The sequence below is a fragment of the Cryptomeria japonica genome, chromosome 7, assembly GCF_030272615.1.
Source record: "Cryptomeria japonica chromosome 7, Sugi_1.0, whole genome shotgun sequence".
NCBI classification, from domain to species: Eukaryota; Viridiplantae; Streptophyta; class Pinopsida; order Cupressales; family Cupressaceae; genus Cryptomeria; species Cryptomeria japonica.
Genome location: NC_081411.1, coordinates 69,699,808 through 69,713,061, shown reverse-complemented (window position 1 = coordinate 69,713,061; position 13,254 = coordinate 69,699,808).

The following is a 13,254-nucleotide window of genomic DNA, read 5'->3' as shown; positions in this document are numbered from 1 at the left end:
ACAGAACTCATTGTTTTTGTTTCGATCAGATGATACATGTAAAGAATGCATAAAAGAAACGGACAAACTACCCTCAACTATGCCGTATCATTGCATCAAAAAAATGGACAAAGTACCCTCAACTATGTGGAATCGTGCCATGTAGGTGAAATATCACCATTGTGGTCTGATCTTCACTATTTCTACATGTCGCTCGTTAAGGACCAGCATTTGATGGCTACTCATTGTACACCACCTGTAAAGCACCCCAAATACAAAACATCAGTCTCATCATCTATACATATGAAATACATTATTCTTGTATTAATTATATTCATTTAATCTGTTATTTTTATTCATTCATTATCCACAATAAGTTGATTCGCATATTCTAGTTTATTTATGTGGATGCAAAATCAGTGCAATGGTCATAAAAATAATCTTTAAAATTAAAAATTAAAAATTAATTTTTTTTTTAACTTTCATTTAATACTTTCAAGAGATAATTTCACATATGTTTATATGTATTATTGCTATATGTTTGTATATAATATTTTTAGATTTCATTTCAATCATTAGATAATATTACTTTTATCAATTATATTTACTAAAAAAAAAATTTACTATGATAATTTAAATTCTAATAAACCAAAATAATGCAAATGATAGAAACAACAAATAATTTTAATGATGGTTGAACTAATAAAAAATAGCAAAGAAAAACAAACAAAAATAGTGCAAATGGTACATGGCGAAGGAGTGCTTACACATTCTTTTCCCAATACTTCCTATACCAATATTTGTAACAATATAAATTCCCTACATTTCATCATTACTACTCACTGAAAATTTTGATGTTCAATTACATTGTGGATGCGAAGTCATATTAGTATAGAAGTAATCAGAGGAATATTTGATAAGAGCAACTCACGTTTTTCTTTCACTTGCATACTTAATACGTGATTCCCAAGTACACCACATTCCATGAATGATTTAATTTCATCAAATTTGTGTGATGCTTTACTAAAACTACCTTAAATTAATTTAAGCTTAGTGTTCAATACAGGTTAAAAAATGCAGGAAGCATGAAGCTAACCTAATTCTCTACCAAAATGGAAAAGGTTTGAAACGGGATACTCTTTTCACATCAAAAATACATTTACGAGGGGGAAAAACGCAAAATGGATACAGTATAATATATTAGTCAAAATTATTTGCAATTAAAATCACTTTGCCACTGGATCTCTTATTATATTGAAAGGCAGAATTTTTCATATTAAACAAAACAAGTGTCACATAGTGCCCAAGTATTTGCCTTGTTAATTTGTAGTTGAAATAGTAATTTATTTATTGTAATTAATATATTATTTAATTTAATTTAATTATTTATAGTTGAAATAGTAATTTACTAATTGTAACCAATATATTGTTTAATTTAATTTATTTTGTTTTATATTATTTATCTTTCTACAATTATGTTGTCTTACCCTATTTAATATAAGATAGTATATCATAAAAGATAATATAATTAACAATTTTCTATTGTAATAATTAAAATTGCATTGTTATTAATATACCATTTTATATTATTATTAGTATATTATCATTTTTATATTATTAAATTATAGTTAGTATATTGTTACTTTAATTTGTATTATTATATTATTATGAAAATATAAATATTAAAGTTTTTTTTTCATAATTTTCTCTTAAATATACATGTTGAAGATAAATTCAAAAATATGTCAAAATATATTATAGTGTAAAAATTTAATGTTATTTATAATGTCAAATATAAATTAAAAATAAGATCTTTTAATCAAGAATAATAATAATAGCAATCTAAAAAAATCAGCCAATCAAACAATTAATAGTTTTATTAATATATAAACAATAAACAATTAATAATTTTGACTAAAGAAAATCTTATTAAATATTAAAATCAATCTATATTCCAAATATTTTTTTATAAGTTCTTGTTTATACTATTTTTTTTAAAAAGTGACAAATAATTTAAGTATATAGAAAAATAATTTTTGTAATTTATAATGTTAAAAATTGTACAACTAGGATTTGGTAAATAGAAAGATTGAAAAAATTAAAAGTTAAAACTTGTTTGTGATTGGTTCACATTAACTTTTTTAATAACTAGTTAGCTAGAAAAACAAAAAACTCATTACAATAGTATTGTAACGACAAGTACTAATAAAATTTACTGGATGAAGACTTTAATCATGAAATAAATTATAGCAATGATTTTATGCTTTGAATCTAAATGATGCGAATTAAACTTGCTAGAATTGGAATTACTTGATTAAAAATAGGTAGATTTGGTTTTTTTGAGTTAAAGGAGTATTTGTTGGAGTAAATAATTTATATATTAATTATTCTCTTAATTGTATTAATTCATTAAATAATTGATACTTTTGTTAGTAATTAATTATTGGTATTTATTAGTTATTTAGTTAATTAATATATGCAAACTAGGAAAAACAAACTATGTTTAGATTTTTGACAGTTAATTAATTAGTCTATTATGTTTTTTGTGCATACATGACTGATTCATGCATTTTTTTGTATCTTTAGAGTTAGATTTCTTTATAAGGATGTATCTTAAGCATTACAAGCAATTCAATTAATTTCATTTTTATTGTCTTCAATTATTTTACTGTTCAATTCTCTCTTTGTGTGTGACAAGTATTGTTCTGTTCAATTATCTCTTTGTGTGTGACAAGTATTGCTGCAGAAGATAACTAGGCTTGTGGGATTCACATTTCATGAATTCTAACTTGGTGTCAATGCTCTAGATCTGAAGATTCTTGTTATTTTTTTGGAGATTATTTGCATGCACATCAAATTGTTCATATTTGGTTAATTTGGAGTGCACAAAAAGTTTCAGAAGCCTCAAGAAAGTTAGGATCACCTTTTGTTTTGTTGAAAAAGTCAGAATCGCCTTTTGTTTTTCTGAAATCGGATACACGACGTCCATTTTGCAAGGGTTTCACGATTGGTTTTAGAAAGTTTTTTAGATGAATTTTGAATTATACGACCATACATGCCTTCTGCAGCAAAAATACCTTGCATTAGCGCTGTCATCAGCATGATCTCATGTTAACATCAACATGACATCATGTTGACATCAGTGGTACAGTCAACATGCATGGCCCTTTGAACCCTCTTGTACCCTAAAAGAGATGTTTTTTTTGTTTTTGCTATAACTTGAGCATACGGACTCGAAATTGGACAAACAAAATATTGTTAGAAATCTCTTTCTGAGCCCAATCCAGTTATAGAGGTATATTTTTGTAAATTTTTCATTTGACAAGACTTTTTTCTAGTTGAAGTCAGAAGTTACTATTTGCACTCTGGGGGCATATCTAGTGCATCTGAACTCCGTTTTTTACAAATGGGATATCGTCAAAAAGATGATTCAGGGCTCTAGCCATATATTAGGTCCATTTTTGCAGATATATTACCATAACAATGTCTTTTTATTTTGAAGTAACTAGTGCTTTTCTGGCCCTATTCTTCACTCGTGTGATTCGAGCTCCATCTTTCTTGTCTTAGATCTCTTTTTTTTAGTATCATAGAGAATAGCATTCAGGTTCAATGCACCTATCATACCTCTCCCTTTCCAGTATTATGGGGGGGTTATACTATTGATACTAATGCTTCCTTGGTTTTACATTGGATTTAGCTATGTATTTAGTGCTTGTTCCTATGTACTAGGAGATGTAGGGCAGACATTTACCCATGCATTTTATGAGATAGAACACTTACCATATGGACACTCTTACATTTCTATTTCTAGAGGTTATTTTTTTAGCATCATAGTAATCATTCTATAACAGTGTTTGTAGGTTCTTCATGCTTCAATATTTCTTCATGCTTATCTTTTGTTTCCATTTTGGAGAGGATTTTTGTTCCCATTCATGGTTTTCATCTTTTCTCATTTTAGAGAAACTTCCATGTTTGTTCACGGGTACCTCATCGGGCTTTAGGTTGGGACTCATCTTTCATTCATTTTTGCATTAATTTTCCTATATCTTTGTCTATCTCCTAGTTGTGCATTCAAGAGGGGTGTTGGAGTAAATAATTTATATATTAATTATTCACTTAATTGCATTAATTCACTAAATAATCAATGCCTTAGTTAGTAATTAGTTATTGGCATTTATTAGTTAGTTAATTAATTAATTAAAAATGATTAAAAATGATTAATTAATATTTATCTTCATGCATAATGTAAACTAAGAAAAGAAAACCATGTTTAGATTTTTGAGCGTTTCATGTATTAATTAGTCTATTATGGTTTTTGTGCATACATGACTGATTCATTCATTTTTTTTAACTCTCAGTCTATCTTGTAAACTCCACCATAATTTAGGGTTCTTGTAGAAGATAACTGGGCTTGTGGGATTCACATTTAATGAATTCTAATAGTATTTTCAAAAGTGATTAGTGTTAATATTTGTTCTAATTAAATCATTATTTTAATTAATGTTTGAATAGAGAATTAAATAGAGAATTGTATTTCATAAGATTTTATTGGTGATTATTAATGATGTATAAATGATAGTATAGGAAAAATAAAGAAGTTAGATGTTGAATACTATGATACAAAAACAAATCTCATTGCTCCATATAAATAAATGGAAAATGAAGAAATTACACCCAACGTAAATAAGTTAAGAGTTAATTAAAATCATGAAAATTAAATTGACTTAGGAAACTTATGAATAACACTAATCCCACCTTTGCTTGGATAAACATTAAAAAAAAAAAAAAAAAAAGTAAAAGATATTAGACACTTGAAAGTTCATCACCAACTTCACACATTATTAGAAAGAATACCAATGAAATTTTTTTCAAAACATGCACATGTATTATAGTCTACATAATGTTATTGTTTCAATGATAGAAAGATAATCCTAGACAAACATGTCTAAGGAGTTAGTAGATCTCCCAACTCAAGCAACGGAAATCATGTCTAAAAAACATATGAACTACTATATATGTATGAACAAAAAACTTAGGGAGAAGGTTATTGAACCTATAATTATTATGAGTAGGTTGGTATAGTGGGTAAGACAAAAAAAAAAAAAAGAGATAAAGTTGAAGCGTGTAAAATGAAAGAGTAAATGATTAAGAAATTATGAAGTAATAGTTTCAGTTGAAGCTTGGTGAAGTTGTAATGAATGAGATAGTACTCTATGTATATATATCATGTGCATGTCACGTAGGCTCAGTCTTCCAATGTCACTGGTGGGGTTCAAACTATAGAACTGGCTTGTAAATCAAAGGCCTTTGATGGGTTCCTCTACCAGTTGATTTGATCTTGGCATTAAATTATTATTACACAAACTTTATTACAGATTAATTGGGATGGGATAAATTTTTGAAAAACTTGAAAATATATTTTTTAATTAAAACTTGTTTGAATGAAATCAAACACTCTAAAATGAATTTCATTACTACTTTGTTAATAGTGTGTTGTCTAGTAATCAGAATTGAAATAATTGGTTATGGCTAGGATCTATTTGTATAGAAAGACATATAAACCATAGGTTGTTAGTTCCTACCAAGAACTATAGTGGATACTTCAAACATCAACTTGTGATTAGACTTAATATTATCAGTCAATCACAAATCACCTTTTATTCAATTTTTTTTTTTTCATTTTATATACACCTGTGAAACGTGCATATATTTTATAGCAAATGTTGATGCCAATATTTTTGGAACTTGCCTATCGGGGTTGTAGGCAACTTACAGAGGCCTGCTCAATTCCTAACCAGAGCGAACACATACCTCTGAGGATCTCTAATAGTGACATATTATCAAGAAGAATTGTTACACACTAAACAAGGTGTATTGAAAAAGGCTACAAGTGTTAGGTGGCATTTACAAAGTATTTCATGTGTATTGTCCCTACTAAAACATTTTGTGTGCAAGAAACTCAAGAAGAGATTTTGTACAATAAGCAAATTACTTTGTGTCTCTCATCCAAGCCTCCACTTGTAGAATCGGTTCTTATAATGGCAAAGATATTTACACCCCTTTCAAGAGCCTCCTTCACATGGTAAAGAGCCTCCTTCGCATGGTAAAGTTCTAGTTTCTGGTCTGGTGTTTTTGTGACTTTGTTTGTGATGATAATTTTCTAGGGTTTAGTATTTCTTAATTGGGTAACAACTATTCTTAGACATCAAACCTTCTAATAGATCAGCTTTAGATGATTATAATACCAAATTTTATTGCTCTGTAGTGTAAATGCATTTCATCTTTTCTATTGTAAAATACATAAGATTCTGAAAAGATGTAAAATACATAAGATTCTTTGCAGATGTCTGCTACTTTGCCATGCCTGATTTATTTATAGATAGATATCAAACATTACAAGGAATGCCCCATTTATCTTATCCCTATTTTAACATTAGTTTACTTCTGTTGGTGGATCCTAACGATATTATATTTGGGGCATGGGACATTAGAAACCTGAATTTGCCAGATGTCATGGCCCGAGTCAAGGTACTCGACATTTACCTCATGAAACTACTACAACCTTACATGCAAGACATGGTGCCTCTTCTTGCCATCTCTGATCTCAATTTTATAGTTGCAAACCAAGGTGAAAGGGCAAATAATCTCATCAAGGGTTCCAAGAAGCAACAGGTGCAACACATTATTCAAGTCATTAGGTAACCTTCTTGAATCAAGCTTTGTTTTAGATGTTTTCTCTTGCATGTTGGATAGCTTGATATTGCAGGTAACTCTTCTTTTCTTCTTTATTTCCTTAAGAAATACATCCTATATTAATTAATAGAACATGGAGTCTCCTTGTTATGATGCTAGAACAACTAACATTTGTGAATTTTCCACCAAAGGAATTAAATCAATATCTTCATTCATGGTTCTGGATCTCTATTTGTGAAGTGATGCCATTTTTTATTGAATGTCTTCAACTCATAGGGAGTTAAAGGAAAAGAAAAAAAAAGGTAGATAGATTAGTTTTTATCTATTAAGTGATGACATTTTTTCTTGAATGTCTTCAACTCCTATTACTTTAAGAATTAAGATCCAATTGGTGTCAGACTTTTGTAAATTTGAAATTCTTAAGAAAATGATTGTGTCTACAATTGAAGAAGATCAAAATTTATGTAGTACATAGATAGAGAAAATTATTGTTCATTGAAGCACTTTCTTCTCTTCAAGTTACATAATATATGTAAAAAGGAAACAATTTAACACTCTGGTAAAAGGGATTTCTCATAGCGAGAACCAGACTAAAAAAACCTTTTTTTGCAACCACGTTAGTTTTGCATGGTGAGAAAGATTGTTTACTTTTATTAACTTTAAATGAAGGTTAAATCAAATATTAGGGAAAATTTAAGAGTAGGATAGGCCAAATATTTGTCAAACCCTCTATTAATATTTAACGAGATTGTTCTTCTATTTGTGTTTTTATGTGGTCTTGAAGGTGAAGGACTTGTTGTTTTTTCATACTAGAAGACCAAGTACAAATCTAGGCCGTGTAAGTTATGTACACCCAATATGTGTTGGATCTCAAAAGGGCATTTTATTTAGTAAATTTTTATAAAAATAGTATTCTACAAGATGGACTTTCATGTTAGTTACAATCTTTGAGGGTGACCACCCAAATTATCCCTGATCTTTTGGAGGGAAGTTATCAAAAAATCTAGATTACATTCAAGCTGCCATCTAAAATAAATATCTCTCAAACCAAAGTTGGAAATATCTATTTAGATATAACAATTAATTTAATAGCTTGTAGAAGATTCTTTCAACTCGATGTAAGATATATTGGCATAGCTTGAGCCATTGATCATAAAAATTGGATCTTACCAACTAAAAATAGTTGTTTCCCTTCTATTTCTCTTCCAATATGCTAAATTTAGAGTCCAAGTCCATAGGGTCATTCCATAGTTTAATATTATTTCTTATATCAAAAAATGAACCCTAGGTAGGAAGAGGGGATAAAGTATAATCAAACTCTAAGATTTTACAATTTTGAGTTTGGGATCCTCTACCCACAATGAGGAAGATTTGTTTCTTTTATTTTTTCATTACCTGCAATTTTATATCTACAAAGAGTTTTTCCTTGAAATGTTTGGGCATTGTAATTTTATAAATTAGAATGTGAAGACTATTTTCAAGCACACCATTACAAAAATCTGGTTGAATTTAACTTTACTAGTCAAGTTTAGAAAAAAACACCAGTTGTGAATATATGCAACAAAGCAACTCTCACATATCCTTTTGTTTCAACATAAAATTTTTAGGACAAATGAGTCCACTTATTCCACACAATGGAGGACATAGAGCACACTATGTTGTTTCTCACAAGACTTAACTTGCATGTTTCTAAAATTAAATAAGGCCATTCATTTTTATTTATATATGAATTTCTTGTCCAATTTAATTCATCGGCTTACATTTAAATCTAGCTATGTCCATGTATAGCTCCAACAGTGCTGCTATTATAGTGATTTCTTGAAATCTTATATTCATGGTATTTTCAGTTTATAGCTTTCATGCAATTTTTGCAGACTGCAGAGGCTACGAGTGTTAGACACAATGTACCAATGAGAGGGGGGTGAATTAGTGGTTCTCAAACTTTTCCCTTTAACTATCCTGTCTGAGTATACTGGTTAACAGATTTAACTGAATGTAGACTTACCAGTTAGAAGGGATACTACCACAAATACACTCACACATAAAAAGGAACATCACATAACTCCAGCATATATGACGAAAACCCAAGATAGGAAAAACCTCGGTGAGAAATGTTGTTGGAGTCTACTGCTCCAATCCAAGCTCACAATGAATCTTTGATTGCAATGTTTATTGCACCAACCCAAGGAGCACCAACCCCTGATTTAGGGCACCAACCTAAGGAGTACCAACCCCTAATTTAGGGCACCAACACAAGGAGCTACAACCCCTGATTTAGGGCACCAACCTAAGGAGCTACAACCCCTACACTGAGCTACAACTCAGTGATCTCTCTTCTAGATCTTCTATCCAATTTACTGTCGTTACTCTGCTCAACCTCTCACTGTTGTAACCTTACTCTCTATTGCATTCTTGCGAGTTCAGCCTCTTCTCCTTCTCTGTCGGTTTTGTATTTTACCAGTTCTCTCTTCTCTTTGCTATACGGCTGCTCTCCACTGGTACTACACTCTGTCGATTCTATGCCTGCCTTCTCTACAGTCTTCTACAGTTCTTCTTTGCTGGTATGGTTACTTCTACCCTGTTCTTCCTCACACTCAGTCTCTTGTTCTATTTGGTGAGCACTTGACTGATTTTTTCTTCCATGCGGCAACACTCTCTCATTCAGCAGCAACCTTCTCTGATTTTATCTTGCATTTTTATGAGCTGGTTTTCCTGCTAAAAGATAATTCAAATTTTGGGTGGTTAGGGTTTCCTCATCGACCTCAAGGCAAACCAAATCCAATTAGATCTTATCTTATCTAAATGCCTAGTTTCCCCTCACTTGCTTCTATTTGCTCAATTAGTTTGAGCTGGACCTCATTTGTCCTCCTAACCTCAAGCTGCAAACCTCTGTTGTGCATCCCGTGAACCTCGCAGTCGACATAAATGTCAACCTGTCAGGTCATCTACCTTGCCGCCTGATACTTCATTGACTCAACATGCCAACCTGTGTATGCATGCCACTTTACCTCCATGTGGCCTTTGTGTTGGCATCCACCTTTGTAGGATCATTTGTGTCGATATGGATGGGATCACCAACCAACTCCATTACCGGGTTAATGTACAAGCTTACTAACCCTGCCAATTAAACCCTTAACCAATCTATCATCAACCTTGGACTTCTCTTCTCTTTCGGTGAAACTCTCAACTAGTCAGCAAATTGACTAACCTAACTTATGCACATCTCCATCAAATGGAAGTCTTTTGCATCTGCACTTTGTTGCATTACCAGTGGACTCACATACTAGTAGACCCCATTGATGGAACTATGTCATCAACCTTCACCTATTTCCATCTAAGACATCTACAAGCCATCTGCCCTATCTATCTATAGCTGCTCAATCTTACCTTCGTCATCATCAGACCAAACACCATCTCAACCAATTTGTCAAAGTGACAAACCCATCACTCTTCATCTGTTCTGACAACTCATCACACCTTCTTAGTGGGTCTAGTGCATATCCCTAATTTCATGCACTTGAGGAATCTTAGTGTTTCATCGGTCAATCCGGTGTGAACCTTCAAAAACTTGCCTTTAACTCTTTTTACTTATCTCATAGAACTATGATGCACACTTTGCATAATAGGAGACAAGCTCCACTTACCGATGGTAGTGGATCCTTGTCATCAACATCCTACAATGCATGCATGTGGCTTTCCTATTTGTGCATCATATCTTCAAAAGGGCATATGTGATCCGGTGTGGGGCACACTCACTGTCAGTCATCTCTACAACTTGCGACTGCATGTTTATCTAGTGGGAGTCCTACTATTTTGCATCCACATAGCATATCAGTGACCTTTACATCCTTCTCTTCCAAATGTTGATGTGATTTAGGTAACATTCTACCTCTTCATCATAATCAAGAGCTCAACATCCTTCTCACCCTACTTGTACGCTAGTCATAAGCTTTCCGGTTGGCAACTAATCTCTATAAATACATTACTTACCAGTTGACATTCTTTCCTTACTGATGACAGACTATACCATAACCTGTTGATATCTTCAGTACAAGGCAAATACTAACTTGTATAATGGTGACTCCAAAGGCCATTCTACTGAGTGATATTCTCTCCTTTATCTTATTGGTAATCTACAACACAAGATCATATCAAAGATATCTCATCTTGTATGCATCTATGATAGTGTTGCACATTCATCACTTATATCGGTATCCATTCTATACCGGTTGACGTCAATGACAACACAATGCCAAGAGTCTCCCCCTTTGGCATTGATATCAACTCATGCAGTATCCAACATACTACAAAATATCTCTCCCCTTTTAGTGATCCAACCTTCCCCCTTTGTATAATCCATGGATTCTCACACATGTAGTATGCGGTATACTACATAATCTTTCTCCCCCTTTGACAATAATGGAAAAGGGCATTGTCAGGGTTTCACTCCTCCTTGTATCTACCGAGCATTGAAAAAAATATTTGTCCCTTTTTCTTTACCAGATGCATCTCCTCCTTTAACCTTCATACTTTGTTATATCTTCTCAAGTCACGACCCTTGAGATGGAGGGCTCGACCATCAACTAATACTAATTGAGCATGCTAAACAGATACTAATTGTTAAAGCACTCAACAGTAGAAGTATGTGTTAGTGAATATTGCATACCTATCGGCCAAACTACATCATCTCTTGTTTGATCCAAAAAAAATTTAGAATCAAGTGTGATTGTACTATGAATACAAACAACCAGATGAAAAGTACATACCCCTAAACATGAAATTCTCCTCAGTATTCCTATAGCAATTTCCATCATGTGCAATCAGTACACTTTCAAGTTCAAGCATGTTAGCTCAGCTCCATAAGCACTTGAACTCCTCCTGAGTCATACATCTCGGGTCCACAATGTTGGTCAGATCTAATACTGTGAAACCAATCATCTCCATATACAATTTGATTTATGTAATTGTGATCATATAATGATCTTTCAACTCCATTATACCGACCATAGCCTATGACATGATCCTGGATGTACACAATGCCATACAATGTGATCATCAAGTCATGAATCAAACCGATTAGCCCAAAGATATGCATGACTACATGATCAACAACTAGGCCACCACATGTCATTTAGGTCTTTTCCATTACCACCTGAGACATTACCTCCTCATTCCATGCTACTGGGGCTAATGCAATGATCTCTGGCCTCATTGTCTTACATAACTTGCAAGTACCTGTCAGCATTCATATCGGTTTCCTATACCGGTCCATCATCACTACCGAAGCGCCTCCCTATAACTCTTGACATTTTGTGTCACTTTGCATCTAATTCCAATTGTTAATTTATCATCCATTGACATAATAGGAGTGATCGATCTTTCTTTTGTAGGTGTGTAGCCAAGGCAACCTCTACACACAATTAACATCTCATTTTCTTCCTTCATACCAACAACATTATGTTCTTCCATATGTCCTTCTTCACTAAGGGGGTGAATGATAAGTTCAGTGTACTACTCCACCTAAGGTACTACATCTCCTTTAATCCTTGGGAGATATCACATGTGCATTGAATGCACAGTGTCAGCCCATGGTAGCATCTTCTTGCTTTTTCCTCCATACCTGCTTGGTCGCATTCTTCTTCCCATTTTTTAGTCTTGGGAGAAGGTCTTACCTTCTTCTAGTGATGGTTCCTTGCACTACCGGATGCTTCATCAGAACCAGAAGTAGTGCTATAGTAGCACACAACATCCATCCCAACCTCATAATTGTGGAACCTTCTAATATGCTGGTTTGACCATCTTCTTCTGGTCATGTTGTTGTGACTAGCAACCAAAACTAGTGGCCCCTTAATCCTGAAGGGACATTTCTCCTTTGGTTCCATGTAGGTCTCTGAATTCCATATGCTCTCTATTCATATCTATGTTTATCATAGCTACTATACTAGCTTCCATATGATTGCATGTCCTTCTTCCTGCATTCATGACTTCTATGGCCTGATCTATTGTTGTTATAACAAATACTATTTGCTTAACCAGGAAAAGGGATGTGCATGTATCTACTCCGTGATACATTTTTCTCATATGCATGATTTTTATGAGATCCTAGATTGTTCCTCTTAGATTCATTTCTACATTCTCCTGCCCTATGGCCATGACCATTACATGCAAATAGATAACCAGAGAAGAATGATTTATAACTTACAAACTTATTCTACCATGCATGGGGAGATTTTACCGGGTTAGAATCTCCATTTCTTCTTCTCTAGGGATGGATCCTTGATTGTCTATTCTCTGCAGCTCTTCCATCTAGTCCCTTTTTCTTCCACACTTGCCTTGACTTGTGGACAATAGCATTTCCTTGTCCTCTACCGGTAGGTGGTCTTCTTCTATTCTTTCTTCAGGTGAAGTTGTCTTCTCCCATTTTCCCTTTTTCTTTAGGATCTGCATTGTTCCTCCTTCTTGCAACATCGTTCTTCATTCTTGTCTATAAGTCTTCACTCGTTGTAGTTAGATAAACCTTCTTCTAAGGAAAATTTCTAACTGTGAAGGTTTTTCCCTTGTTTTACTGATTTTAGGAGATAA